At 37.3% G+C, this 19,737-nt stretch overlaps 1 long non-coding RNA gene across 4 annotated transcripts in view; it reads right to left on the bottom strand.

The window, feature by feature from the left end:
* The window catches only part of LOC118545989 (uncharacterized), a 334,610-nt gene that overhangs the window by 313,612 nt on the left and 1,261 nt on the right, over positions 1 to 19,737 (bottom strand). For all 4 annotated transcript variants that reach the window (XR_013441131.1, XR_013441128.1, XR_013441129.1 and 1 more), the window contains exons 2-3: positions 13,633 to 13,811; positions 8,340 to 8,454 (exon numbers count right to left, since the gene is read on the bottom strand). This is a non-coding gene — a long non-coding RNA (uncharacterized LOC118545989). The remainder of the gene's footprint in view (positions 1 to 8,339; positions 8,455 to 13,632; positions 13,812 to 19,737) is intronic.

Below are 19,737 nucleotides of genomic sequence, written 5' to 3'. Positions count from 1 at the left end.
GGTGAAAGGCCAGGACCACCAGGAAATGCAGTGGAAAGAAAACCCCTCAGTTAATATTTCAAAATGTCATCTGCCATTGTGTGTGCATAGACTAGTTCTGGACGGCTACACACTTGTCTAAACTGTTAGCAGTAATTCCTCTCGGGAGTGAAATTTGGAGATGAGACCCGTATTTTTTGCTATGTAAATTTCTGCATTTGCAGTGTTTTTACAGGAGCTTATGTGACTTCTGCACATTTTTTTTGAAAGGCAAACTTTTTTAAAACTGGAGGAAAAAGGCTCCAGTGTACTTTCAGTGATGGTATTCAGAATGACAATTTGTTTGTTCTTGCTTCTCATGAGTGTTTTGCAGTACATCCACCTCTCTATGTCAGAGTAAACTATTTTTAAGTTCTTGCATACTGTTTGTAATTCTCACATTAATGTGAGTTGCAGAAATGGCAGTACTAATCGATGGAAATAACATGGACTAAAATGTACATAATTTACATAATTCAGTATGATTTACTTCCCAGGTCCCACACTGGAATGCCAATTTCCCATTTCCTTTTTGCAGATGAGGAAGGGCCAGTACTTAACAGATAACAAGAGTAAGTCCCAAAGGGTGGCCCAAAGGAACAGAGCTGAGAGAGCTGGGACCAAAGCTCCAGTTCCCTAGATTCCAATCCAATGTTATTTCTATTACAGAATGTGCTTTCTCAGTTTGGGCTACTTCTTTCCTTTAGTGACATAGAGAGAATGGTGAGCAGAGGTGGATTTACAGGAATGAGGTTTAAGCTTTAAGCCCCTAGTTTGCGTGGGCCCTTTCTGAGGTCCTGGGAGGGCCACAGCATTAGGTTCATATGGGCACATGATTTTGTAAAATGTGCACAGTAATTTTTTTTTTAACAGCAATTGGTTAAGGCCACTGTCTCTTTCCTCTCCAGGTTCCCCTCATGCTAGGTGGTACTCGGTAGCCTTGTACCTTTTGAGGATATGAGTTAAGGAGCAGTTGATTAAGTTGGGATACACACAATTTCAGTGCATTGTCATTTATATGGTTCACAGTTAAGTTCCATGAAAATTATTGACAGCTAGCTATCCCAGTGTAGGGACAGATTCTAAGAATACCCTTACTGCCCACTGTGTCAATTTTCCTGGTTTCTTGACACAAAGGTGCAGAGCCAGAGGCTGATTATTACATGACAGCATATGGTGGTGGAGGTAGGAATTACGGAGCCAGAAGCTAATCTGTAGAAAATTCTTCCAATCATCAAGTGCATAAAATTTTAACAGAGGGTTTTGTTCCCATCAAGATCTAATCAAAACAAATGCTTTCTCCTCTCAGGAATATATTTCAGGATACAGTATATACAATTATAAAAGCTCCACACTTTTCATAGTTTATGGTAGTTGTATGAAACAGAATATTTCAGAATTGCTAGGTTTGAAGGGAAGAAACCTGTAACTATACTAAAAATAGAGCAGGTCTGTAAGAGTTCAACAGCATGACAAGAGGTTTCCCCAATTGACAACAGTTGACAGCAATTTGCATGTCATTACAAATAATGATGGCATTAAAATTTTATGAACTAAAAATAATTTTTTAAAACATTCAATCAACACTAGACAAATTATCTTTCTATTCTCTCTACAGAACATAATTGATACTTAGTAAAGAAGTAGTCAAAAAAAAAAAAAAGCAGTCAGACTACACAGCCAAAACAATATTCTAAGTATTATAGAAGTGTGGCAGACAACTAATTAATTTAAAATTGCTCTTTCTGGGCTTTTTTTTAAGTTTTATTTATTTAAGTAATCTCTACACCCAACATGGGGCTTGAACTCACAAGCCCAAGATCAAGAGTCATATGCTCTTCTGACTGAGCCAGCCAGGCACCCTTACTCTTTTTAGATTTTTGTTTGGTAGTTGTGACTTTGTGACCTTTTATAAACATATAATTTGTGTGATCTTTTTGTACCTGATTTCATACTCTTTTTTTTTTTTTGAAAGAAAGCCCTTCTGCGTATGCTTCAGAAAGCTATTAAACTCAGATTCACCACTGATGGTGAACATAGTTTTAGATTTTCTTTTGATGCTTGCCTCTAGCAGCTTCGTTAACCCCTGCATTTTACTGAGTTCCCATCCCACTTCTTTCTAATTCTCTCCCTCATCCTTGAAGGTAACATGCACAGAAGCCTTCCCAAGATACCTAGTTAGAATTAATTGTTCTTTGTTTCAATTTCCATAGCAGCAGTATTTAATCTCTGTCATCATACTTACCAGAATCTGCTCTGGATTAATTTATTCATCAAATATAACTTGAGGACCAATTATATGCTAGGTTCTGTGCTGGGTCTCAGTACCTCCCTTAGACCAGGACTTGCACAGGTCCCTGTATTTTAGAAGGCCATCCAGCCACTCCCCTCCAAATGGGCAAAAGGTCTGCAAGGCGAAGGGGGCGTGCTCATCCAGAACCCTGATCTCCTTCCCTAGATCATGTCTCAGGTACCCGGGACTCCAGAATTCCTAGCTTAAATCCAGAGTCCGCTTCTGTGTGGGCTTCTTCCACTGGCCCTTCCTCCAGAGGGCCAACTTACCTCTGGGATGCTCACTCCAAGGGCCAAGGAGAAGCTGCTATTGAAGTGGGAGAGAGAATGCACAGAGCTTGGGTATAAAGCTGGTGTGTCCACACACATGCATGTCATCTCACAAAGGTAGGAGCTGTAATGGGAAAAGAAAGGAGCAAGCTAGTAGCTCCATTTGTATTCATGCTCGGGACCCTACAAATGTCAATTATGGCCCTGCTAAGACTGTAGTTGAATGTCTATATCGTGTTTTTATCCCAGAGATTCCTAAACTGTCTCTGTAGGTTTTTTTCATGGCATAACTAGGACAAAAGAAACAGTTCCACTTATTAAGTAATTAGGTCCAAACAACTTACTAGTAATAATTCACATTGTGTCTGACAGATGTCATATTGTTTCCCTCAAAAATGTCAAGTATCCTGTAGCTACCTGTGAATTTGTTACAGATACCTGGGGTACCTTAGTGCATAGTTCAAGAATCATGCTTTTATCCACTAGATTATGAGCTTCTTTGGAAAAGATGTTGTATCTCATTCATCATGGAAAATTGTGTCTTTCAAAGATGACCACATTCTCAGTCCCACATGCTTTTCTAGAAACTTACCACTCCCTCAATGAGATACAAATCTAATTCTCTTCCCCTTGAATTTGGAGGGACTGGGGACTCACTTGTAATCAACAGAAAGTAGCAGCAATGACACTGTTTGACTTGAAAGGTTAGGTCATAAAAGGTGATTAATTTCTACCTTGTTAGCCAGAACATTTGCTCTGAGCTGCCATGTAAGCAACCCAACTGTCTTGAGGCCATCATGCTGCAAGAAGTTCAAACCAGCCCACTCAGAGACACCACATGGATAAGCCCAGAAGCTACTTAAAGGAAGATAAAGTCCTCAGTTCCTCCAACCCCCTGCTCTCTCAGCTCTGACCACTACCTTAGTGCAACCACAAGAGATATCCAATGTCACCACCACCCATCTGAGGCCTTCCTGAATTCCCGTCCCACAGAATCTGTGATCATAATAAAATGACTGCTGTTATTTTAAGCCATCAGTTTTGGGTGATGTCTTAGGCAGCAATGGTAACTAGAAAACTCTTTTTCTTTTTCTTTTCTTTTCTTTTTTTTTTTTTTTTTTTTTGGCCTTAACAGCATAGTATTTTAAGATTTTATTTATTTATTTGAGAGAGAGAGACAGAGATAACAAGAGAGAGCAGGAGCGGAGAGGAGAGGGAGAAGCAGGCTCCCCGCTGAGCAGGGCTCCATCCCAGGACCCTGGGATCATGACCTGAGCCAAAGGCAGATGCTTAACCAACTGAGCTGCCCCGGCATCCCAGCAGCATAGTATTTTGAGTACTTTGGAGGTTCAGTAAATGCTGATCAAATTGAATATAAAAATGAAAATCTCAATATATGGATTAATCTAAATTTCAGTGATGATTGAAAAGAACAAAATTATAGATGTATATGTTGAAAAATATGGGAACTTTGGTTAGATGTATAGTGATGCCAGAGCAAACCATGGATATCAGGGTTTCAGTTTTTTCAGAGTTTTCATAAATCCCTTAGATGAGTCTGTTTCCTTGCCTTTTGTTTTTGTCCCCTCAAAGGGCAGGGAAAGAATTCTAAATGCCCATTTGCAAACTTGCTATAACATGAGGTCACCATAGGGGTTGTACATGCTGAATTTTCCATTCTAGTTAATTGAGGATTTTAATTAGTCAATTCAGACTAAGCAAGGTACTACTATAATTGGTGGATTCCAAAGGCAGCCATCTGTTCCCTTTGTGAATATTAATACTATGTCATGTAGAGTCTAGCAAGGAGAAGAATTTGTCCAGTAGGAATTTTCTTAACATTAGCAAAAGGTGAATGCTTCCGAAATAAAAAGGAAGAGCTAGGAGAGCAAACAGACTAAAATAAGTAAAAAGAAAAGAAAAGGCTCAGGGAGAAAGGAAACACTCCAATTATTTGGTATGTTAAGAGAATCAACTGAATTTAACCTGAGACATCTGTTTGTGCCTGGTGTTGTTTTTCATTGGAGTGGAGGGAGGTAATTAAAATGCCATGTAGCTGCTTGCCTTGTATGCATTTCTAAGCATAATTCAAACTCTTATGAATCTGCCCTCTCAAAGAAATGGCTGATTATAGAAACAGAACAAAACCTCTTTGATCCCTCTTGTGATACAACTAGGTCATGAGAAGCAGAATTCCAAATATATTCTGTTTTGGATGGCTCTTCATGGAAAGTCCGACTTGGGGAGGTTTTGAAATGAACAATGATGGAAACCAAGTCAGAATATAAAGCAAAAGACTTGTTGGCATGAAAAAACACCAACTCTGCAAAGGTTACCTAAATGGACTTTTTGTTAACAACAACTTGTTTTCTAACTTCCTTCAAAATAGGGTTTTTCTAATGAATAGTACCTAAAAGGTATAATGATAGATATCAGGTGTGCATAAAGATAGATGAATTGATTGTGCCATGCAAAAACCCATAATATCTTGGGTACTTGTGGGGGAAAAAAGTATGCAATACTTATGAGTTTCTCATAAACTTTGACCTGTTTTGCTAGTGGTTTTATTGTCTAAAATACATAAATGTATCTTTGTATTCTAATCAGAGGAAACTTTTGTGCTTTTGGAATTAGTTGTGTCTCTCTCTAAAAGCAAAAACTTAATCTTAAAATATTTTGTGGAGAATCTAATATTTTTTTAAAAATTCCTGTAATGATTGGGATAAGGCTATATAACCATTATTCTCTTACCCTTGCAAAGGACAGGCAACCACATACTAACTGGTTTAAAAACAAAAGGGATCTAATGGCTCATAAAACAGTAAGGTTCAGTGTTAGGACTGGTTTCAGGTATAGCTCAGTCAGGGACATGGCTCTGTTTTTCTACAGTTTCCTTAGTTTTGCCCTTCTCTATAATGTCATCTTCAGGCTTCCTTCAGGATTCCAAAACAGTCTCACAGGAAGGAGGGTTTCATGTGTTCTCACATCTCAATATGCTCCCTGATTGAACTTCTCATCATCAATCCCAGTGGCCTGGAGACTGTGCATGTGCATACATAAGCCTAGAGCAAGCAGATGGGGCATTTTCTGATTGGTTGGTCTATCCCAGTTCAGGGTCCACCCTGGACTGGAGTCAGTTCAATCTCACCTCAGCTAATAGCTACTACCCAGTGATGAGGGGTGGCTCTTCAAAGGAAAATTTGAGTATTGCAACTTAGTGGGGCAAGGGGTAATAGGTACTGGGAAGATAATTAATTTTTAGTCCAGGTAGTTCTTATTAACTGTCACAGTAGCTCTTCTGTTTTCTGGACAAGTATTATCATGGGCAAGTACACGATTTTCATCAGAGAAAATAGTCCTCCTATTTTAAATTGTATTTATAAAACGTAGAAATAAGGAATTTATCAGAAACAAAGAATCAAATTAGCAAAGATTTCAACCACAGCAACAGTTTTGATTCTTTTAACAAATACTTATGTGTATCAGGTGCTGTGCTAGATTCTAGACACCAAGGAGCTCTTTATTATTTTTCTACACTAATTCTACATTACAAAAAAAAAATTACCTATGAAACAAACAAAACTATTCATTTGTTTTTCCATTTTAAAGATTAATCAAAAACACATAAATTATAAGAAATCCTAAGAGGTAAAAAAATGACATAAATTTTAAGAAATCTTAAAAGGTAAAAAATGAAATTTTGAAAACAGTTGAAGTACTGAAACTTTGAAGACAATTGACATTTTTATTAGTCTATTCAGTATCATCGTAATATAAATATATTATTCAGTTGCCTAAAAAGCATTATTTTTTTTTTTTAAAGATTTTATTTATTTATTTATTAGAGAGCGAGCGAGAGAGAAACAGCATGAGAGGGGGGAGGGTCAGAGGGAGAAGCAGGCTCCCCGCCGAGCCGGGAGCCCGATGTGGGGCTCGATCCCAGGACTCCAGGATCATGACCTGAGCCGAAGGCAGTCGCTCAACCGACTGAGCCACCCAGGCGCCCAGCCTAAAAAGCATTATTAAAGATTAAAATAAATAATATGTATGTGATCTCTCTTGGCTTTTAAAAATAATGACTTTTTTTCCAAAAAAATATTCATGACTACTATTGTGAATCACTGGTGATACAAGGGCCCCAGATTAGGAACAATAATCATAAAATAAAACAAAAACAAAACAAAAAAGTGTAGACACTAAGATATAAATCATATAAATCCTATACACCATTGCTATCAAGTTTAAAGCTCACTTCTCCACTAAATCATTCTCTACCGCTCTGATGAAGGGCCCCCAAATTTCTTATTTGCCATTTAATTCCGTACGGAGTCAGATTGAGCCATCCGGGCTCAATCTGAGCTTAACCTGAAGTTGCTTCTTCATCATATGACCTCAGGGTGCCATTGGGTATGCAGTATGCAGAATTAACCTTAAGAATTAACATCTTTAGTATTCAAGTAGCTCATACCACTCACAAATTTCTAACAAAGAATAGCCTGTATTTTATACATTAGTTGAAAACCTAGCAGAAGTGTACACAGGACTAGGCAAGCACACAGTTGACCTTGTATCAGCAATGAATGCATGCTGAGCACCCACTTCCCACTTTTCATATTTCCATCCTGCCCCCACACAGACAACCTCTGTTCAGATGAGCATTTTTACCAAATACTTCACCTCCCACAAAGCAATAGTGTATAAGATTTATATAACTAATGTTTGTAAGGGACTGGTAGAGCCTTGTCTGAAAGATGCCTTTGAAGAGGAAAGGATTGTTGACACTGTGATGTCCTGGATTTCTTATCCTTATCAAGACTGCTTCTATGGGGAAAAGCTACAGAAATGATAGATGGGAGCACCTTTATTCAGCACAGTTACAGGTGGCAAAACACTGCTGCAAGACTCAAGCAAGAATATGTCCCTTGGCAACATCAACACTATACACATGTATCCTGTCAATCACTAAGAATGCAGGTACCATACTTTACAGACCAGGGATAATGTTAATTCCAACCTGCTTACAGTGTGCTTTGTACTGATAAAGTTCAAGGAGCTTTGCAAGCACCATAATTTAGCAAAGTGTGAAATGAAAGCTACATATAAGAAAATTGAGGCATTTCGAAAAATTAAGACATCTTTATTCAGCCATTAACAAGAAGGGTTGACATATTCAGTTTCAGAGCTACAAATGCTTTTCCCCATACAGATTATTTTTGTTGTTATTTAGAATTGACCTTCATTGAGGATATACAATGGACTATATATTGCTAGGAGGTTTCATGTTATTTATGTTATTTGATCTTTAAAACAACTCAGTAATGTATATTTTACAGTTGAGGAAATTAAGTCTTAGAAGAAAAATTAATATGGCTAAGATAACACAGGCTACTAAGTGACAGAGTCAAGAACCTAAGTCTGCATGATTCCAAGGTCTGCATGATTCCAAAGCCATTGTGCTTTCCATTATACATACATACATACAACAGGGGAAGAATAATCACCACCAATCTAATACAGTTGACCCTTGATCAACATAGGGGCTAGGGGTGCCAACCCCTACATAGTCAAAAATTTGCATATAACTTTTGACTCCCCAAGAACGTAACAACTAGTAAGTAGCCTAATGTTGACCAAAAACCTTACCAACAACAGTCAATTAGCACAAATTTTGTATATGTATTATATACTATATCCTTCCAATAAAGTAAGCTAGAGAAAACATTATTACAAAAATCATAAGAAAGAGAAAATATACTTACAGTACTGTACCATAGTCATAAAAAATAATCCACACATAAGTGGATCTGCACTGTTGAAACCCAGGTTGTCAAGGGTCAACCGCAGTTTCTCTCTTCTAGGAGCTTGTCCATACCTCTGCAAAGAATAGAAGAAACATAACTTTTTCAAATAAATTACTCTTAAACATCCATGAAGTTGTCTCATAACATGCCAGCCTCATTTCTGTTTTCCATCCCTGACCTGTGGACTAGCAGCCACAGTTTAGCATTTGATTATTTACATTAAGTCTCTTTTATTTTATTTTATTTTTATTTATTCATTTGAGACACAGAGATACAGAGAGAGAGAGAGCATGAGCAGAGGGAGAGGCAGAGGGAGAGGCAGAAGCAGGCTCCCTGCTGAGCCAGGAGCCTGATGCGGAGCTTAATCCCAGGACCCTGGGATCATGACCTGAGCCGAAGGCAGACACTTAACCATCTGAGCCACCCAGGTGCCCCAAGTCTCTATTTTAAAATACTCCCTGATTTATACCTACCCCTGCCAATCAGACACACACACTACCTCCAACACTTCCACCATTAATGGGCTCAGTAATGTCATTACTACAAGAGGAACTCCAAAAAGAAAGAAAATTAATGGGTCCATCAGTGAGAACAGAAATAATATGTGACAAAACAGGAATGCCTTCAGGTAGCTTGGATGGGCAGGCAGACTCAAGGAGCTGGCCCTCAACCCAAAAATACATTATCCTTCTGTAGACTGAAATTTGAAAAAGAGACTTTGTTATACTCTTGGAATTTGAAAAAATAGCAAATCATTTAAGTCCACAAACATCCTTTTCCTAAAATACACATTCCTACTAAGAGGCATCTAACACACACAACTTAGGGCCAGTTCAGACTGTTTTCCCAATACCTCTATGAGATCAATTACACTGAGGAACTATCCATTCTTACTAGGAGAATGAAGATGGAAGTAATGAATTTTAAAGTATGGAGCAGCTTGAGGGAAAGAAATGTTCAAGGATCAAAGTACAATGCTGGGTTTGGGTCATTATGAAGGCACTCAGTACTAGTAACTTGGGGAGACAGGAATGAAAGGTAGATAGAAAGGCACATGAGAGGATGTTAAGAAGACATTAGAGGATGGGTTGTCTGGGTGGCTCAGTCGGTTAAGCATCTGCCTTTGGCTCAGGTCATGATCCCAGGGTCCTGGGATTGAGTCCGGTCCTGCATGGGGCTCCCTGCTCAGTGGGGAGTCTGCTTCTCCCTCTTCCCCTCCCCGTGCCCAACCTGCCTTCCCTGCCTCTGCTCATGTGTTCTCTCTCTCTCACAAAAATAAATAAAGAAAATCTTTATAATAAAAAAAAAGACATTAGAGGATGTACTTGAGAAAATGATTCTAAAGTTCTTCCAGAAGTATAAGCATTTTTTAAAGTAATCTCTACACCCAACATGGGGCTAGAACTTAAAACTCCAAGATCAAGAGTTGCATGCTCTATCAACTATATAAATAGTTGAATGGATACACAAAATGCAGTATTACATACAATGGACTATTATTCAGCCATAAGATAGCATAAAGTTATGACACATACTACAACATGGATGAAAACATGCTAAGTGAAATAAGCCAGACATAAAAGTACAAATGTTATGATTCCACTTATATAAAATATCTAGAAAAGGCAAATTTATTGAGAGAGAAAGTAGATTAGAAGTGACCAGGGGTTGGGGGAAGGGAGTTGTAGGAAGCTATTATTTAATGGGCACAGAGTTTCTGTTTGAGGTGATGAAAAGTTTTAGAGATAGTGATGATGGTTGCACAATATTGTGAATATAATTAATGCCACTGAATTGTACATTTAAAAATGGTTATAATGGAAAATTTTGTTTTATGTTATACACGTTATACCACAATGAAAAAAATAGTAAAAAAAAAAAAAAAGAAGGAAGAAAGAAAGGACAAGTCAAGAAAAAATTAGAGAAAAAAGAAAGAGGAATGAAATTAGCCCTTGTCTTACTATTAATTAAAATACATTGTTTTAAAATTATAATAATTAATAACAGTGAGATCCTGGCACAGAAACAGAGAAACAAGTAAATGGTATCAAATAGAAAGTCTATAAGCAGACCTGTTTATACACATGAATTTGGTATGCAATGAAGAAGGAATATAAGTCAGTGAAACAGTAATGTAGGAGCATCAATAGTCTATCCTGAGACAACTAATGAGCCATTTAAAGGATGAACTCCTTCTTGAGGGCAGGAATTCTGCCTGCATTGTGTACCAATTTCCCAAGCAAAAGCATGATACCTGGTACATTGTAGGCATGCAGTTAATGTTTGCTGAATGAACTAAAATTCATTCCTATGTAAAAAATATACCAAAGTAAATTCTGGATTGAATAAAGATTGCTTCTAACTGGGAAAAAAATTAAATACTGATAAACTTGAAAAAGTAAAAACCTCTACACATAAACATCAAAGGTGCATAAATAAGATTTAAGAGAAAATGACAAACTGAAATAAATATATATGTATATTTATAATATTTGAGACAAACATTAAGTGCCTTGGTTTATAATTAGCAGCTTTAACTCAATAATAAAAAAAAGACAACTACCTCAAGAGAAACATTAAGTATGTTAACAGTCACAAGAAGTTATAAAAAGCCAATAAGATTATGAAAAAAAATCTAACATCATTAATAATAAAAAAAACTAAAATTAAAATAGATACTATTTCACCTATCAGGTTGGCAACTATTGAACTATCTAGTGTTGGTGATGATTCAGAAAAATGAATATTCTTACACATTGTTGGCAGAGATATAAATTGGTCCAACTGTTATTAAAGGTAATTTGGCAGGAAATATCAAAAGTGATTACAATTTGAATACTATTTTGTCACCTGACTCCATTCCCGATAATTTAGACTAAAAATAATTAAAACACGTGCACATTTTTTTTTACCTATAAGGTTTCTCTAAATTTCAGCATTGCTCATAATAGAAAAAAACTGTAAATATTTAAGTGCCCAATATGAAACAGCTAAGTAAATTTATGATACATCCATTCCAAAGACTACTACACTATCAGAGAAAAAAAAAAAATGATGTTATGGACTGTTTAATGACTGGAGGAAATGTTCACTATACTAATTTAGGTTTAAAAAGCAGTTTACCAAATAGTATTAGGCAAAATGATTTCATGTTTTGTGAAAATGAAAAATATATAAAATTGGAAGGATAAACTTTACATCCAGCTTCAATTTAGAAATCACTAATGGTGATTGTCTGATTATCAGGTTAAATGGCAATTTAAATGTTACTGCTAACTCAATTTACTAATTTTTCTGCAAAATCATGTATTGCTACTATAATATAAAAGCAATAAAACATGCCTTCAATTTCAATAAAGAAACAAAAGGTAACAAGGAAGTTGGTCCCCTATTATCAGGACCCACAATTAGTTAATTAGTTATAATATCTGTCTCTTTTCATGTGTCAAGCATATTACTAAGCACTTGACACACATTATTTTATTTGTTCCTTACTCTTTTATTAGGTATCATTAACCCCTGAGGTCCTAGGTTCAGAAAAAGGACTGCTCAAGGCCATGTGGCTAGTGACAGAGTTGGGAATGACCCCCTAGTGTCTGAAGCCAAAGCTTATATTCTTAACCACAAACATTCTTGTTGTGGAGTAGTTTGGCTTTTTGAAGGTAGACCCTCAAAACAAACAAACAAACAAACAAAACACACACACACACACACATCCAAAACCAAACCAAACCAAAAAAAAAAAAAAAAAACTACCAGGTATCACATAGTTGCTATGAGATTTGACACTCCAAACAATACACTTATAAATGGTCTTTGGGAAACAAATTTTTCTCGAACTGTGCATTGCTTCTACCTGTTTGCACTGGCTGTATCTGTCTCACATGCATCCTTTTTGGAGGCAATATCCAGTAATGGGTAAGAGCACTGACCCGTTTTTGGATTTCCTGAGTCAAACCTGACTCTACCACTTAATACCCATAACACCTTAAGCAGTTATTTAACCTCACTGGGTCTGATTTCTCACCAGTAAAATAAAGATGATGATTGTCCTACCTCAAGGAGTTCCAGAGAGGATTAAAGAAATGAATCCACATAGTGCTTTGTTAGCTAACTGACACAAAGTAAGCACTTGCCAAATGGCAGCTATTCCAATCATTAATGTAACCTCTGGATAGTAAGTTCCCCCCAAAATCACATGTTACGTTGCCTTTGAATTCCCTAAAGAGCTCACTAGATGATTGATCAGTGGATTGAAGCTGGATGTAAAGTAATATCCAATGCCAAATCTCAGGACTGCAAGTTTTCCACTCTGATGCAGTAAGAGCCCTATCTTGTTAACCTTTGTTCACTAATAGGAGCTTTGTTTTATTCTGACCTGCAATGCAGTGACTAAAAGAAAATCACCATTTTAAGGCTGTCTTGCCTTTCCTTCTTAAACATTACTGTTGTTTACTGATTGAATATTCAACATTTAAATGCAAGTTACTTTCACTTCCACAGGGCCTTTCGGGGAAGAATGTAACTTTATGAGTCTAAAAACAGTTAAAGGACACCTGAATTGTAACATCCCTAAATATTTATGGCACCCAGTAGAAAAGTAACTGTAACTTATTTTTCTCTTTCAGCAAAAAAGTAGAGGAAAGAATCAGGGCTCAATCTTTCACTGCAAATATCTAATCTGGGTAAATCTGAGATAGCTTGCAGTGTTCATGTACCATAGGTTACTCAGAAGTCAATGAAGCTGAAAATCTCACTTTTAGAAAGTTCTCTTAATCCTTGAGAGTATAACCAACCGTTTATTGATTTTAATAATGACATGGCAGATTTTTAAACAAATCTGTAAATATTGATGTGCAAATCATGGCATAATTCTGTGAATTCTCCACAAAATAGACAGTGAACATATTCTTTCATCTAAACTGGTCATATTAAATAAATCCAAGAAATGTAATTAAATACTATGAGTTTCCCAAAGGCCAAGTTAACAGTCCTGACAATTCTCTTCCAGTGGCTAAAAGACTTACACAGAGAAACAAAGAGTATCAAAAATTCCATTTAGAAAGACAAATTTTCCTGGAATTTTTCTTCTACTACAATGTTTTCAATTCAAATTAGTGATGACAAAACAAGGAAGAAACATGATTGGATCAATCTAATTAATTATAGCTCTTTCAGACAGGCAAACTTCTCCATGATTTGGCTACAACTTAATTCATTTCCCCCAAACAACTCTCTCCCTTATACCCACCTTTCCTCCAGATCCTTCACTCTAGCTAAGGATCACTTCTTTCCCCAAGAATGGCCTGCATCTTCAGCCTCTGTGTATCTTGGCAAATGCTGATCCTTCTCCAAGAAAGTGTGTTTAGGATTGTAGCTATTCCAGACACCTTTCAAGGCTCTGCTCAAATGCCACTTTTTCTCTTAATCCTACAATTGCACCAAAGGATAGATAAGAGGTTAGACAACCCTCCTCATAATGTTTGACAGCAATACAAAGACATCCCAATAATCGTAATATCTAAATGAAAACTGTGCTTATTATATAAGTGGAAATTGAAGACAAAAATCCTTGGGCCACCCCCCCCATCCCCCTTCCAACACGATTGCTGCCTCTAATCCTACACAAAAATTTTGGAACTACCATGGATGAAATCACCCTCTGAAAATGAATTTTTCACTTTATGCCCACAGCATGCAGATTTCTTTTACTTTGGCCTTGAATATATCCCATCTTGTGTAACAATTCCTTGTATTTGGACTCCTATATTATTTCTCCTGCTATTTCTGGAGAGTGGGAATTGGGTCTTATTCACCAGATATTACCCACACTGCTTAACAGAGAGCACTGCTCAAAGTAGGTATTTAATACTTCAGTGGCCTGGAAATAAGAACAAATTTAAGAGAGGCACAGTCCAAAAAATCAGGCATGATTAATGAGTGAGTCTTATTACTTTCAAGTATACAAACTAACAATTCTGTTAGTGATCTCTGTTCATACTCTCTTTGGTTTCATTTTTAGACCATTTCCCCCACAATTCTACTTATTTAGCCGCTACTGTGATGTTCCCAACATAGTAGTTCTCAAACTACATTTTTGAATGAGAACAGTATTTCATTGTTAAAATCAAAGTGTGGATATTCTTTTCCCAATTCACACAAAAACATTAAGTTATTATTAGAATTTTTCAATTTTAAATTTTGCTCACACCTTCGTTATCACAACTGGAATCTATGCAAACAAATATATAGTTAATTTATCAATATTTCATGGGTTCACACAAACAGAACATGATTTTCCAGGTGTTTCACCTGAACACCAGAGAGACTTACTCTCCCAACCCTTTTATATAACAATCTTATTCCCCTTGTACCAAGAGATTCAAAATACTAAAGTCTGCTTTTCCAAGGGTGTACATTTTAAAAATTGAAGAAACTGATTTAAAAATGTAGATGATAGAATAGACAAAAGATAAGGTATTTCAATATCTAAAATAAACTTAAATAGAATGAATGTAATTTTCAGAAATAGAGAAAATACAAAACCTACAAAATTTGCAAATTCCTTTTTACAAATGGTGGTTTAATTATGCAATGCAGCATTTCCTCTCTGACTTGAACTACTGGTCTGTACCAGGTATTACCATAGCCTCTTATATACTAACAATCAAGGCATGTCAATTTAAAAACTTTTAATTATTTTGTGCTTTGTACATGTATCTGTATATAGACACTTCTATCTACTTATAGATGATAAACACTTAAGTGCCCATAAACAACATTTGTATGGGTTTTCTATTTGCTATTCATATCTTGACCTATTTTCAGACTTTATTAATGTTCCTGTTGAGACTATTCTAGCAAAATCCTGATAGCCAGCCTTGACAAGTAAACCCTACAACGCTCTGAGTTTTGATTCATACATGATTCACTAATGCCCTAGGATTCTCAGATTAAAAGTGCTATGGAAACACCTTTATTACATATTCAAGATGCACCTTTCTTACATATTCAAGGCACAGTACACAGCCCTTTCCATCCTGCAGCTGAGCATGTTTGCTCTCTGCTAAGCACCATGACATTTTGTTTTCAAAGAGGTTGCATTGTCTTGATGAATGTTGCAGTTCCTAAGAGAACTGTTATTTTTTTTTAAGTATTCATTTCCTAGAAATAGAATGAGCTATTACTTAAGACCAAAATCTATCTCTAAAAAATATATCTATCTCCAATGCCCACAATACATTATTACATTAAATTATTTTGAAGGCCATAGGCAGAAAAATTTTAAAACTTCTGTGTTTTGCCTTTCAACCAATAGATCCCCAGAGTTAGTTAAACTCGTATCTGCTAGAAAAAATACAGTCCTGTCTTGGGGGGAAAAAAAAACAAAAACTTGCTATTTTTCTGTTTCTCACAAAGTATGTACTTCAATAGGTTTGCAAAGCATGAAGGTCCAGAAATAGCCTGTTATTTTTTTTCCACAGAAAATCTAAAATTAGCAACTTATTTCCAATCTAGGAGAATTCCCCTCCCCATAAAGTCATCTATCAATTTTAAAATAAGCAGTAAGGGCATAAAATGTGCACACATCTAATAAAATTTCCAATGAAAGTGTTAAGGAAATATAGGTGTTCATTTGCATTCTAGTGGGAAATAATTTTACTCTTAAACTTTTCCACAGCATTTGATATTTCAGAAACCTATAGTGTTTCTTTCACTCTCATCAAATAATGCCAACCGACCAGTTCCAGGAATCTTTGATTTAAATTTTTTTTCTAAAACTAGAAGCAGACACTTTCCTATGGAGAATCCAGATTTTTGTAACTCTTTGAGGTACTGGTCCTATTTATGTCAGTTAATTAAACTTGAGAGCTTAGTAGATGGCTTATTCAGCTATTAGGAGATAAACTATTGTCTTCATTTACACATAATACGAATGCTATTTTTCATGTTGTAATTAATACAGATACTTGGAAGAAAATTTTAGAAAAAGAAAATAATTGTTTTCAATAAAATAAAAATTTTAAAGTCTGTGAACAAAGTGGTCATGCAGTTCTTTTAGAATTCAGCTACTGGATAAAGTTTTTCTTTTTTGAAAAACAGATGTGCTTCCTCTTTTCTGGTTACAAGAATTAGAAAACTCACTATGTTTCTCTTTCTGACTTGGCTGCCAGGAAGCTCAGAGCTAAACTAAGTTCCCATTAACAGTAAATGCTTTCCTAGCTTTTAAATTCATGGCTGTTTATTGCTATTTTATTATGCCAATGTATTTAAACTCTATATATGTGGAAAGAAGCAGGACGTTCATTAATTTCAAAAGAATTTCAGTTCAAACCATTTATTGTGCACCCCCTGCCTGCCAGGCCCTACTCTAGAGGATGCAGATGAGGTTAGTTAAAAGATTATTTTCATGAGAGAAGTGAATATATCTAACTGTATCCTTAAAGAGGAAAAAAAATTCCAGTCAAACCAACTTCAAGAAAACAGAAATTTAAAAGAATCTCTTTGAAAGAAAAGCCTGCCAATATCAATTTAACCCTCACAAAGAAGTTGATAGAGTGAGTGTAGTTATCTTTTGAATGTGGCTTACAGGGATATGGAATACTAGTTACTTAATTATACAACCTTTTCCTCAAGGGTCCAACAATAAAACCAGCTTTCATCCTGGGCATGTGCTAAGAACCAATAACACTCTTAATGAAATAAAAGCTTTTAAATAAATTACCCCTTAATAGCAGAGATCAATTTAAACATTCTAACTTCGAAGAAAGGACGCTTTGGGTCTAAGATTTCCTACCTCAGAGTTTTTGATGTAACAAATAAGTAGCACCTATTGGGGTAAGCCAAGAAATATGATGCACTTTATGTGACCAGGCAAGAATAATTGTTAACTAGTAAAGCAGTTCCCTTTTATAGTTGACTTCAAGGTTGGTGGGCCTACATCTGCCCTTGCTTTCTGCTTTGTTTTACTTTACTGGCTTGCTAATATGTGTCCTGTCTTACGTGACCCTAGGTTGGCTTGCCTTCTGCCAGCCTGATGTTGAGAAAGGTATTAAAATTTACAAGGATCTTGCCCTTGGCCTCCACTCTCAAGGGTGCAGCTTTTTCACACACTTTAAAACATTGCCAGCTCACAATAGCCTTCCAGTCAGGGAGGGAAGCCCAACAAAACTGCCCACAGATGCATGTGCTTGTCACCTGCCCCAGCAATTGCAAATAGACTACCACTTTTCAGAGCAACCTGTTTGTCTTCCCTTTGCAAGAGAAAGCTCGTAAATAACTATAATATGTATTTCAGATAGGCCCAAAATTGGACTTCTCAATTTGAACTATGTGCACACAGGCTTCTCAGACTAACATAGTCTTTACATAACAGAGCTGCCTATAATTTCACTGAGAACCAAGTTAAAACATTTTTTTAAAGTGGTGTCATGCCTTGGTGATTTTCTAAGAGAAGCCAAACATTGGAATGGCAGATACCTTTTAAGTAATCGTAAGGAGCATCTCAAAGGATTCAGAGAAGTTACAAATAGCAAAGTGTATGACAATTGATCTTGAAACATTAGAGAGCTCTAAGGAAGAAAAAAGCAGACCAAGAAGATTTTTTTTTTAAATCCTAGGTTCCTTCCCTAAATGGTGCTAGGAGAATGTTAGAATTACAGCAAAGTAAGCACTTCACTAATCTGTGCAAGAAAACCCAAATTTTGTGGGACAATATAAAACTAGGTCAAGATTGCCATACTTAGAAACACAGGTACAAAAATTGTAATTTAAACAGCTGCAAAATTAAATGGGTAGAAGAGTTGGGGAAGGGGATCAAGGCCATTGAGTCTGATGCTTCCAGATCTTGGCATTCGACATCTCACTCCCACGCCTTTAAGTGAGTTAAATCACATAAGCACAAAACATGGGCGAGATGACCAATTTCGGGAAGACGGCAGATTACCCCCTCCTCCATTCCCTTTAGATCCTCGTCCTGAACGTTCTCTTAATGGCATTTCGTTTCTAGGGAAGTCTCTCATATCTTTCGATCTCGTTATCTCATTGTACAAATCTTTGAAAAGGAAAGAGCCCGTGGTTTGCTCTGTGCGCGGACATCTTTTCTTCTGCCCGGGCTCTTAGTAAGCCTTCAACCAACTTTCGCTGAAAAGGATGTTGCTGAGGGGTGATGAGGCTTGAAATCCCACCGCTCTCTCATTCTCTTTTCTTTCTCTCAGCATAGGCCACTTCTCCATCCCCCTCTATTCCCCCGACAATCCACAATCCACAACCGTTTCTAAGTAAACCGGGGCGATCCTCCCCGTTTCTTCCTTTGACCGGAGAGTTACTTTCAGTGGAAGATAGATCAGACAAGATGCCTAACCAGGGGATAGTCAAATGGAATACTTGAGGGGAATAAAAGACCTAATTGAAAAATCCCGTGCTGCCTAATTGCGATTATTTTGCAGATAAGTGAGCATATTATTCTTTTGGTAGTGGTTTTTGTTTTGACACCGAGGTCTTTTGCCCTATGCATTCTTGTTTATTTAAAGGACTTATATAGCGCTTACCATGTGCCGGCACTGTTCCAAACACTTTTTAAAATATGACCCTCTTTGCTTAAAAAAAATTTTTTTAAGCGACATTAAATCCGCGTGTGCTTTTCGAACGTCCCTGCTGTATTTTTCTTTATAACACGTTACAGCAGTTAAGTCTTCAAAGACAAATATGGAAAAATTATAACCAGTTGCTAGTTTATTGCAAGCAAACCATTTCCCTCTTTGCAATTTTTCACAATTATAGTAATCAAATACACTAATATAGTGAGAATGAACTCTTAATTTTTTTCAGTGACGATCTCAGATTTTGCCGCCGGCGTTTGGAAGCGCGGGTTTATTTGCTCGCGTGGCAAACGTTAATTGCACTTGTAGGCATTCACTTTCAGAAAAACGTGCATCCCTCACTGAAAGTTGTGAAGGTTGAATTCACGCCAGGCCTGGTGCAGCGCATTCACCTGTGGCCCGAGCCGACTGGCCATTGGCACATCCTCCTTGGAGGTGGGGCGGGCGACCCGCCGGTTGGGCTCAGCACTGCAGAGCTACGGGGATCCGGAGCGGGTGGCGTCGGGGGAGGTCGGAGCGCGTGGGAAGCCGGCCGGCTCAGCTCTGCTCAGCGCCCTCAGATGAGCAGAGGCCCTCGCGGGCTGGGTACCCACCCTGAGGCAGGCAGCCGAGTTGGGGGGTCACTGCTCCCCCCGCCCCCCCTCCCCCCCCCCCCCCGCGTCCCCGGCGTCCTGAGCTGACCTGGTCCAGCCCACCAGGGCCTGCCCGGCCCCCGCCGACTGTGTGCTTTGCCCGAGGTTAAGTTTCAGAAGTCA

Source organism: Halichoerus grypus, chromosome 9 (genome assembly GCF_964656455.1).
Source record: "Halichoerus grypus chromosome 9, mHalGry1.hap1.1, whole genome shotgun sequence".
NCBI lineage: Eukaryota > Metazoa > Chordata > Mammalia > Carnivora > Phocidae > Halichoerus > Halichoerus grypus.
The sequence above is the reverse complement of the archived record's forward strand: the minus strand, read 5'-3'. Positions and strand labels throughout refer to the sequence as shown.